Raw genomic sequence first — 12,913 nt, 5'->3', positions numbered from 1 at the left:
AAGAGTCTTTGAAGCTGGATAATACTTGTTTAAAAAATTTTCACTGAGTTGGGCCCAAGTTGTAATGCTTCCAGATGGGAGTGTGAGAAGTCATCTCCTTGCTTGATCTTTTAGAGTGTATGGAAACAAACGAAGCTTAATAGATTCGGCTGAAAATCCCCTCACCAAAATATTTTTGCAACCCATAAAAAATTCTGCAATATGCATATTAGGATCATCAGATGATAACCCATGAAAGGTAGGTAGAATATTCAACATGTGTTGTTTTATTTCAAATGAAGACCCTTCCTCCACTGCTGGATAAGTAATGCAACTTGGTATATTTATGGTATGGGCTGTCAGTGAATCACCCAGAGGCAGACCAGCCTCTGGAATTACAAATGCCATTTTTTCTTTGCTGTACAAGTCCCCAGAAAAGAATGATTGCAGAAAAGTCTCCTGCAGAGGACGAACCCTCTGCAAAGTTTGCTCCTTGCGTTTCCTCCTCAAATTCTGCTCAAGTTCTGGATCAAGTGGAATCAATTTCTGCACTGTTGAAAGGGTGCTGACCATGCACAGATTTATGAAATCTGCACTGCTGTACTGTTGTAATCTGTAAAAATAAAATAAAAACGAAAATTAAATTTTTTTTTTTGGTTATATGTATAAACAGCAATAACTAATTGAAAATCTGATTAGTAGGGATTATTAAATAATCCCCGGCAACAGCGCCATTTTCTTGATAGGATTTTTACTACTCATGTTAACGGGCTTAAATCTCCTATTTTACTTGCAAGAATCACAAAGTTATTGTAGTATAAACGGATCTCGCAAGGTCGTCTCTACAGGGATTATTAAATAATTTGAAACTAATCAGATTTCATTTAATTATTGTAAAGTAGAAGTTGAGGTGATTGATTTTATAACCTAATTAAAATAAAAATGAAATTAATGAATTAAAATAAACAACCTACAATATTAGAGCTAGAGAGAAGAAAACAGTTTTGGGAGAATAAAATTAAGAAAGCACTAGGGTTCCACCATCACCTAGCAATCCTATGAATTTTTACCCATTACTTATGATCTATACATGCCACTTTGAAGGTTAGATTTTCCTAATTCATATTCTACTTGGAACCTCCAACATAAAACGTATATCTAACATGCAACCCGTCCGGACGTTCGGATCAAATCTGAACATGAAAGACTCATTATGCTTTATGAAATTCCTTTGAAAAACCATGCAATCCTTAAGACGTGATATTCATCCTAAGTGAAATTACAATTATTAATCACAAGAAGCCAGCGTCAATTTCAGGAAACCTTCCGACCAAAATTGCATCAAATTACTTTTCTAAAGATCCTAATGGTGATCAGGCATTAAGACAATTAGATAGTTTTTATCCCGGTGATTAACAATTCAAAGTATGCATGCAATCAATCATAAGAAATTAAATAAAAATCACATATTTATGCTAAGGCTCAAGGCTTCGCCCTAGCAAAAGAAATTAGTTCCGCATATTCATAATTGAAATCATAGAAAATATTCTTAAGAAAAGGATTGAAAACACCTTCAAGTAGAAAATCTCCAAAACCCTAGTAATTCTCTCTGTCTCCAAAGTTGCATAAAATAAAGCGTAGTGAAAAACTGTAGACGGCCAAGCAATATATTTGCTAAGCCACCACACAAACCCTAATCCCCCATAAAAAAACATAACCCTAAATTAAAATGGTAAAATTCGTCCAAAATCTGAACAGCCACGTTTTGGACCCATAAGCTGCTCCAAAACTGGTCCAATATAGCTGGATTTAATGTTTGGATTATTCTGAACACTTCTCCAGAAGGCCACAAACCCATCCGAGGTCATCTTGGGCTCCAAAAACGCAATTTAAGCCCAAAAACGTCATTTTCCAACACTGCACACTGCTCCTTTATTTTATCGCCAGAAAATAACCGCTTGGTAGAAAAATCCCAAATTTTGATACGATCAAGCTAAGTGACTCACGAACGTCCTCCAACTGGAATTACTCCAAAATTCGTCCATTTGGTCCTGTTTTGATCCAGAGGAAGTCGAAAGTCCTATATTGAAAATACAATTGAAAGTATCAAAATTCTTCCAAAATATTAACCAAAATATACTAAGATTAGGGTAAAATATATAATATAAAATCCACTCATCACTTATGAAAAGTAGACCTTGTCAATTCTTCATGAAGAGACTGGCCAGGTTGTCCTAGGAACGGATTTACTTGACTTTAATGTTTTGATGCTCTTATTGCTAATGTGAACAAAAGAGTTTCAGTGTAATGTACTTAGTGTTGTCTCTTTTGAAGTATCTCTTCTTAATTTGGTCGATACATGCTGCATTATCTTAGAATATGCTCCTTTACTGCTCTCAGCCAGAAGCATTCACACGTAGCTTCATGTAGGGTGAAAATCTTAGCATGGTTTCTAAGAAGTCACAACTTCTTCCTCATCATCTTTAGAATGGAAAAAAAAATCAGGTGTGGAACTTCAAGCTCTAAAACTTCTTCCTCATCCTCTTTAGAAAGGAAAAAAAATCTCGTTTAGCATTTAGCATCACCATAGGAGCAGTCGAAGGCTTCAGTTTATCCTCATTAAAATGATGCAATACCTTCTATTATAGTTTAACTGATGAACCAAAATTCCATCCGAACAATGCTCGATCTCTAGGCTATGACAGTATTGAGTTTTTCCAAGATCTTTCATCTCAAATTCCGAATTTAAGTGCACGACAAATTTTCAAGCTCTTAAGGAATCCTAATGAGATTTATGTCGTCGACATAAACAACAATAATTGGGTGAAGCAATTAAGAAAATATAGCCTTACTTGGGCTTTAGCAGAGCACAACCCAACATAATTGGGTGTGTTACGAAGAGTGGAGCCAAAATATTGCTTTCGATCGAGAAAATCATGGCAGCCCAACAATGTTATGCGGTTGCAGGCAATGGGCTTAGCCAAGTTGCAAAAGGCAACCCAAAATGTTCTGCGGTTGCAGCAAGGCACATGTGATGGGGAAATGAAGCCCAACAGATGGATCAGGCGTGCAGGCCTTTCCAGTAGACCTGTAAACGAGTCGGGTTTATCAGGTTTGAGTTGGGTTTAATCCGACCCGTTAAACTAACGGGTCACCCGAACCTGACCCGTTAAGCTAATGGGTCACCTGAATCCAACCCGTTAATCTAACAGGTCACCTATTAACACTCGTTAACATATATATATATTTATTTTTTTTTTGCATTCCAATGCAACTGTACTCTTAAGCGATCCTCACGCTACTAGAAGCGATAGCATTTCTAATTGTGCCCTTTGGTAGGCATCATTTGATAAATTTTTTGGTCTGCTCACCAAGTATTGCCTGAGTAAGTATGAAACTATAGTATAATCAATATTTACACAGAGTTAGCAAAGCGCAAAAGTTATTGGTTTAGAGGCTACTAAGGCAATACATCGTGAAATGCATGTGGAGCTTCTGTGTGCTAGTCTTCCTCACACAAATGAGCATCAGCGGAAAACCTTTTGTCAAATTTTGCTCATCGATCAATGCCCATTTCTGGTCTTAAGGCCCATGGTTGGAGCGGAGGTCGAATGAACTCTGAATTAATAAGGGGATAATAAAGGACTTATAAGTTTTTTGAAGAAAAAAAACACAATCCATCTTTGGTTGGCGATTCTTCCATCAATATGTATGCCAAATTTGGTCACTTGGACTATGCCCACCAACTGTTTGATGGAATGCCCAGGAGAAACCTTGTATCTTGGACTGCTCTCATTTCCGGGTACGCCCTATACGAGCAACCCCAAAAGTGAAATTACTCAAACATCCTCAACTAACTGGTGCTAACGGATGTTAATGAGTCTAACAAGTTGACCCAAAGTGAGCCGTTATTTAACGGGTTGTTAACGGGTTCACTTGTTAGCGACTCGACCCATTAAGCATTCAACCAAATACTAATATTAATGGGTCAGGTCGGGTCGGGTTGGGTCCAAAATGCCAGGTCTATATACAAATACCAATTGTGTATGCATAAACATGCTCATATGCAATGTACAATACAAATAATAATAACATTATGCAATAATAGACTGGGGATTTAAGCATCAAGGGGAATGTTTTCATGAAAACATAGGCTTGCAAAATATCAAGTCTGTGTTTTAGGAGAACATGATTGGTAGAAAACAAAAATGAGCCTTTGAATTTGTAGAAGAACCTTCTCCATGAACCATCAGTTCCTGATTGTCAACAAGAGTGTGCTGATAACGTGTTGTAGGCCTATTTAACTGAAGAATTATAGAGCACGAGAAAGGGGTGCGACACACAAAGCAATAGAGAGATTTATTGAATTTTGATATATGTGTTATCTCACCCCATTATGCTTTTATTTATAATAGTAGGGAAGGTAAATTCCTTACCCTTGAGGTATTACAACTGAATCAGGACACTACTTAAAAGATATAACCGAATTCCAATAGGATATACACAATCTCATTACTAACCTAATTTGGACTACAATAATATATAAATTTATTTATTAATCTTGTAATCTAAGTTTTCGATGTTGCAAACTTATCGTCTATTTTGTGTTATAGCACATGCTAGTAACTATGCATAACACTAACAATTTTCTCTTGAAATGCAGTGTATAATTTACTTCCTTACTAGATGCACCCTTAGGGTTTCGAGCATCGGTTTCCAGTTTTGGGGTACTATGTCTAGGCCCTAGAGAAGGTCCCCAAGCCAGGTTCAAGTCCCTGACGCCAAAGTTTTAAGTTACAAGCATTGAGTTTCGGAGTCCAGGGTTATTGAGCCGAGTCTCGAGTGACAATATTCTCAAGCCAGATTTCAAGCATGAAATCTTAGGTCGGTATGAGGTCGAAGTTGTTGAATAAATTATCTCAACTTTTGGAATGATTGGTTATCTCAATTCACTTTTGAAGTACCAAACATGGGGTTGAATTAAGCTTCAATAATTGTGCTACTAATCCTATCTACCAAATGAGATCAACACGAGAAAATAAATTGCAATAAAGAACAATCAATTGGCCTTGGAACTTTCGCACCAAAACCTTTGCCCTTTCTTAGACAGTTTTAACCTTGAAGTGTATTTGAACAATTTTACCATTTTCTATCATTTGATCTTCTTCAATTCATTCAATCTGACGGACGAAAATTGAGGTGTGTGGAAAGTAAAAAAGAATGTGTAGATAACTGATAAGAGCAAATTTATGCGACTTAGTTAGCTTGTTTTCTTGCATTTTCATAGATAGTTCTTACTTATTATAGTGTTTTAAGCTAATTTCGTGTGTTTGTAGGTTCAAATGACAAAGTTGGCAAGAAAGTGCAATTTGGAGCAGTTTTGGGCATCAAATGGATAACTTATGAGTGGTTCAAGATGGATGGACGAATTTGAAGTTCAAGAGGCTAGGAATGTGCTGAAAAGGTGAAGAAAATAAATCCAAGACAATGAAGATAAGGAATCAGCTCAAAAGAAGGAATATTATCCAAAACCTTATCCAACCTTATCTTATCCAAACTAACTTTATCTTATCTTATCCTTTCCTAATCTAACATTATCCAATCTTATCTTATCCAAATCAGTTTGTGCCTTAATTCCAGCCATTTATAAGGGATAATTATGCATTTAAAATACATATTTTATATTCTAGAAGCCTTATCTCCTCTCCTTACAAAAGTGGCGCCCCAACCCCTTCTAGAACCCCCTTTCCTAGTTGTGCCGCACCCTATATCCTTGTTCCTGATGGTTTTTGATGTGTAATCCTAATTCCCCTTGGTTTCTGATTGTTTTAACCCATTCCACTTGGGTTTTGGAGTGCCAATCCTTTTCCAATGCTACCTAGGCCGTGCCTTTTCTCCCTATAAATACATATTTTCTGCCACAATTCAAACCACCACCCCCATATTCATTCTACACCACAATTCATGTCAATTTCTCATAGATTTATCAAGTAATGCAGCAAGGAAGGAAGAATGAGGGTTTAAATCTGCCATTGGAGTTGCTGGGACGTTCCTGGTTATTTCTATCCTTAATTTTAGTTCAATGTTTGTTTTAATTTGGTTTGATGTTTTTAAAGACATGAGGAACTAATTTCTTTTTAGTTAGAGGTGAATTCGAAGCCATGATTATATGCTTTATATGAATTGATTACATCCAGTTATTGTTTCTTGAGTCTTGAATGTGATTTGCTTATCTGAGTTATTAAAACTTGTTTATGTATGTTGACTGAGGATGCATACTTAGTTTGCATGCATAAACTTGATGCTAGAGTATAAGGGAGTTTCACCTAATCGTTATGAACTTATACTCACAAGTAGTGGAGGTTGCTAGTCACGATCGTGCTAAGTGAATCCTTGGCAGGAGTATCATGCTTTTCATAGTTACGAATGCCTCGTCAATGCTTATGGTTTTCAAGGAACTTAATGACCTTTGATATGTCTCTCTCTCTTGCTTTTCATAGTTAAGGAACTGATAAGGATAATTTGGTTGTGATGCGTATCCAGTCCAATTCAATGATTTAAGGAAAATCTTATGGTTAATTTGTGTTGTCACGGTTAACTTGGGGTGTTGTCATTCATAGTCTAAGGGAACAATACTGGAAATTGGTTTATATGCATATGTCATGTGTGGAGAAGGACCCTCTAACTAGCTTTTCACCCTTTTTAATTCACCAAATTCGTTTTCTTAGAGTGTTTTATGCAAAGTTTCTTTTTAAAGTTTTAAATTCATCAAAAACAATCCCCCTTTCATTAAGTCTTGTTAATTGAGTCATAATTTGTTTTCTTTTAGTCTTTTGAGTTAAGTTAAATCTTATTTTTGTCAAAATCACTCTAGTGTCTAGTTTGAGTCTATTTGATTGTTTTGTGCTGTTTTGAGTCTTTTTAGTTTGTTTTGGGTTCTTTGAGTCTAGTTAAGTGTTTTTAAGTCTAGTTTTGTGTTTTTGAGTCGTATTTGTGTTGATTAGCAACCTTAGTTAATCCCCGGTTTAGAACGATCCCTACTTACATCTTTACTACAATTGTCAACAATAGGGTTTAATTTGTGTGTTAAGTTAATTTTCACATCAATAACACTACCCTAACTATAAAAAAATCCATGTGACTCAATTTGAAGCATGAGGAGTAACATAGTAGAAGGGATCCACATTACCCGCAACCGAAAGATGCATAATATTGGCAACATCTTTTAGAGTAGGGGTAAACTCTCCCTAGGCACAAATAAAGGTATGGGTTTTTGAGCTTCACCTCCTAACCACGTGGCGAAGAAGTTCGAGCTCAAGGCGAACAACCTACTTCTTGGTCATGAAAATGACGTCCAAAACCTTGGTCCTCATCAAGGTCACGCACTAGTTCGTAGAGTGAAGTTCAGTATCCACCCAATCTACCCAGCCGGTGGGCTCACCGCAGGAGAACTCAAAGTGGATTGGTATGGCGGGGAACAACCCACTCTCGATGCAACACCAAGAAATATGCCTGGGATCAATAGGAGGAACCGAGTTTAAGGAAGGCTCCTCCTCATTAAAAGCCTTGTTCTGAGAACCAAGAGAAGGTGGCAGCCTACCTCGTTGAAGGCGGTCCTCAGTAATGAAGGACCCTTCCACCGTAGTTAGACACTTTGGTGATTCCACAACCATAACGCACCTATGGAAAGCAAGCGTCAAACCATAGATACTACAAGCTAGTGCAACATGCAGGAAGAAATGTACAAGCATACAAAACGAAGAACGACAAGGGATCTACCCTGGGAAAGCAAGCAGGCCCACCCAGGGAAAGCAAGTAAGCGCACTCTGGGACAACAAAAGTGGTACGTTCATAAAATTAAAAGTCTTTCATGCAAAAGTCTAAGACTTTAACATGGGATTATTTTCCCAACGTGCTATCATGCAAAACATATGCATCCCTACACATGCCATGCTAAGTCTTTCATGCAAAAGTCTAAGACTTTAACATGGGATTATTTTCCCAACATGCTATCATGCAAAACATATGCATCCCTACACATGCCATGCTATCAAAGCTCTAAAAGATCTAGCCAAGAAAAGTATGATACATCCATATCCAAGCAAAAAAAAAAAAAAAAATGATATATGCAGTCAAGCTAATCATGCCAAGCAGATCAATGCAATTAACCAATTGATCCTACTCAAGCACACACCAACATGAAAACAAGCTAGGCTCGATGATAATTGCGTTGTACACATGAAAAGCAAGAAAGATATCACAAAAGGCGAATGCACATGATTTCGAAGCAGCAGGACTACCCAAAGAGTTGAGTTTGACTTCCCGAAGGAAAGAACCGCACCCCTTGTGCACCCATGCTGAAACCCTAAAATCTTTGGAACGCATAATCAAAAGGAAGAAATGCATGCCTAATTTCATCACCTAAGGAAATAAGAAGGCATAAATAAGAAGAAAAATTCAAAAGGGTCAAGGGAAGAACTTCCTCACCTAAGATAAACCTTGTTGTAAGCACGGAGAATCATGGACGAGATGGCACAACTCAGCGCAGAAAATAGAGAGGAATTTGGAAAGAAAAGTAGTCATGCAAAATTTGAAGAAGGAAGGAGAATTAAAGGAGGGGAGAAAGAGCAAAGACAAATTAAACACTTGTCCTAGGGAGATGATAGGAGCATATTTATGCGGCTTAGTTAGCTTGTTTTCTTGCATTTACATAGCTAGTTTCTACGTATTAGAGTGTTTTAAGCTATTTTCGTGTGTTTTTAGGTTCAAATGACAAAGTTGGAAAGAAAGTGCAATTTGGAGCGTTTTGGAGCAATTTTGGGCCAAGAATGGATAACACATGCATGGAGCAGGGTGGAGGGACGTTTTTGAAGTTCAAGAAGCTAGGAATATGCTGATGAGATGAAGAAAATAAAGTCAAGACAAAGAAGATAAGGAATCAGCTAAAATGAAGGAACATTATCCAAAACCTTATCTTATCCAACATTATCCAAACTAACCTTATCTTATCTTATGCTAATCTTATTATACCTTAATTCCAGCTGCAAGGGAGAATCAATTTCACGTTAAATCACCTAAATACCTGGTTCTAGAAGCCTTATCCTCTGCCTAAATTGGTGCCGCACCCTTTTATTCATTTTCTTCTAGAAATCTGCCAGAACACCCCTTTCTAGAAGCTTTGTGCCGAATTCCCTGGTCCTTTTCCCCGAGGATTGTGTAATCCTTCTCCTCCACAACCTTTGTGCCTAAACCCTAGCCTATAAATACATATCTCTGACCATAATTTTGCAACACACACATAAGAGCCTAAAAATCAGAAATATACAAGAGTGATGTAGGTTTATGAGGGTTTTTAGAGATTTGTGACGTGCTTGCAAGGAGAATGAGGACTTGTGTTATGCCCTGCAGCCAAGGATTGTGCCAAATCTGCCATTGGAGTGCTGGAGCATTTCTGGATTCTTTCTATCCTTAGTTTTAGTCAAATGTTTAGTTTAATTTGGTTTTCAATTATGATGAACATGTGGAACTAATTTCGTTTTAGTTAGAAGTGAATTCAAAGCCATGAACATATATGTAAAATGAATTGATTACATCCATTTATTGTTTCGTAAATCATGAATGCAATTTACTTATCTATTTCATTGATAACTTGTTCTTGTGTGTTGATTAAGGAGGCCTACTTTGATGCTAGGATATAAGGGAATTTCACATAATCGTTATGAACTTATATTCAAAAGTAATAAAAGTCACTAGTCCAAACTTGTACATGTACAAGAAGCAATTAGAAAAATGACGAAACAAAAAGAGATGGTTTGTAAACTGTATTATATAATTTTATATACTTAAACCAAGAAAATTATGATTAGTGACTAAATATATGATGGGCTATATTAAAAAATCAATAAAAATTATATGAAAAAATTTTAATTTTTTATGGAAAATTATGATTAGTGACTAAATATATTTGCAAATATCCTCCCAATTCGTACAAATCTGGTACCTAGAGGGTGTTAGGGACAAAACAGTAATTTCACCAGCTCTTAGTTCACTAAATTTAAGACCAAATTAGATATGAGCTTGTTTGGATGTGTTTTTGAAATCTAAAAATATTTTCTCTAAAAACGGTTTCAGTCATTTGAAAAGCATATCCAAACAAGTCTGTCTCGTAATGTAGTCTTGGAGAAAAAATTGTGTGGAGCTTTGCTTGCCACTGGATCTTGCTGAGTGGCATTACAATCCAATCAAAACTTGTTACGTGGCAAGTCTTAAATATTATTTTTTTATATTTAAAATTCTCATAATTATTTTTTCTACTAATTGATATACACCATGAGATTAATTTAAGGTTTTTTTTTTCTTTTTTCCCTTTGTTTTTTCTTCGCTAATTTTTCCTTTGGTATGTTTATTTTTTGCTGTAGGAGTCTTTAGTTTCTACTCTCTCCCACTTGCAATCATGTTTAAAAAGTTGAATATCAAAGTGCGCAACGAACGAGACTAACAAAATAATAGAAATATTATTAAACAAACTGAGAATGCCGAAATGGCTACAAAACCCTAAGAGGCTACATTGTGACTAACTTGATTTCTAATGAATAACAAAACACTCTATTTATAATAAATTAACTCTAACCCTAATGCTAACAGGCTAGGCCCAAACTAAACTTATAAGAAAACTCAAACAAAATAATACCTAAAATACTAATATATTCTAATATATTCCAACACCCCCTGTCAAACTCATGACGGTATACAACATGGGTTTGCAAACAAGCAGATGCGGACTGGCTCCGTTAGGCGGACTGGCAGATATGCAAACTTGACTTTGACTGGCAAACTTGACTTGATTCTTGACTTGACTAACAAATTGGCAAACTAGCAAACTGGTTCTTGATTCTTGATTCTTGACTTGATTTGATTCTTGATTTTGGCTGGCAAACTTGAGAGTATGGAAAGAACCCGTCACTAAACGGACGAGATTTCCATATCTCAATTGTAGCAACGAACAAACAAACACAAATACTATCACTCAAGTGGTCACAATTCCAAGCACTCGAATGACGGTCACAAAACAATCTCAAACAAGCCAACAACTCGTGTGGCCTAAACACAAACTGAAAAAATTAACACACTTTTTTTCCTTGCAAACTGTCAACAACAACTAGACAATCTGAACATGAACGACAACAGTTACAAGCAAACGGATACCAACCCAAAACAGATTAAATCCCGAAGGACGAAACCTGCTCTGATACCAAGTTGAATATCAGAGTGCGCAACGAACGAGACTAACAAAATAATAGAAATATTATTAAACAAACTGAGAATGACGAAACGACTACAAAACCCTAAGAGGCTACATTATGACTAACTTTATTTCTAATGAATAACAAAGTACTCTATTTATAATAAACTAACTCTAACCCTAATGTTAACAGGCTAGGCCCAAACTAAATTTATAAGAAAACTCAAACAAAATAATACCTAAAATACTAATATATTCCAACAAAAGATGGATAATCAAGCTGTCAAATGCAAATAGGTTGAACTTGTGAAAATGAGATTTATGCAATATATAAAAATGAAGTATGAGTTTGGATTTATGCAATATGTGAAAATGAGATTCATGATAGTTGAAGAAGATGACTTAATTGATTTTGCCCCATATTCTTATGAAGAAGGGAAACAAAGAGGGGGAAGAAGACTGCATATGGCAGAGAAAACTAGGGAAGAAAAATGAGAGAGAGATGGGAGGGAAAAAAATGAAAAAAGGAACAGACAAATTTTGTTAAACATGAAGTCTGTTGGAATACATATATCTCATATTTTGTCATTTCATGATAGATGGAGAAAATGGTTTAATTTTTTTTCCCATTATTATTATGAAGGAAAGAAGGGCACATAGTGGGGAAGAAGCCGGAGAATATTTGGGAAAAAAAAGGCAGAGACAGAGGAAACCAGGGGAAAAATGAAATCTTAAATTAATCTTTTAGTGTTTATCAATTAGCAGAAAAAATAATTATGAGAGTTTTAAATATAAAGAAATAATAACAGATAATATTTAAGATTTCTCACTTGACAAGTTTTGATTAAATTATAGTATCACGCAGTAAAGCTCAATGACAAATAAAGCTTTACACAAGTTTTTTATTAGTCTTGGGCTTTGGAGTGGATAAAATCATAAACAAAAAAATATCACAAAATTAGAAAATAAGTTTTCCCAAAATAGAATCATTAAAATACACACCAACACAAGAGTAAATTGTAGTTATGATCCTTTAACTTTAGCAATGATCTATCAACTAAAAATCTATTATTATTGGTCTCTCAACTCATCAAAACATGCAACTATGACCCCTCAACTAAAAATTCATTACCATTGGTTTCTCAACTTTAATTCAACTAGAGAAATGATCCCTTAACTTTAATCCAATTGTAGTAATGATCCTTCTAATATAACTTGTTTTGACAAAAATTTTGACGTAATTGATGAAGATGACCATAATTACACATTTTGATGAGTTGAGAGATCCTAATTATATAAATAATTATTTCAACCTAATTTATTTTGACAAAATTTAGACGAAATTGATAAAAATAACTATAACTACACATTTTGATAAGTTGAATGACCAATTGTAATGATTTTTAGTTGAGTAACCATTGATTCAACACAATTACAAAAACAATCTCACCCTCACACACATCACGAACAGAGCTGAAAGAAACACACACAGAGACTCAGAGAGGAGGGAGAGAGGAGAGAGGATGGAGGAGAGAGGGGGTGGATGGTAGTTCACGAGCTGTATCACCTAACGCCACTGCAACACTAATCAGTCATCAGTGTGCTAAACAATCCAGAAATTTATAAAAAGATTAAAGCTTTGATTTTCCGACAAAAATCAGAGGAACCCCCATTCCTGAGATGGGTGGGAGC

Source organism: Malus sylvestris, chromosome 5 (genome assembly GCF_916048215.2).
Source record: "Malus sylvestris chromosome 5, drMalSylv7.2, whole genome shotgun sequence".
In the NCBI taxonomy this organism is placed as follows: Eukaryota; Viridiplantae; Streptophyta; class Magnoliopsida; order Rosales; family Rosaceae; genus Malus; species Malus sylvestris.
This window is presented reverse-complemented; position numbering follows the sequence as displayed.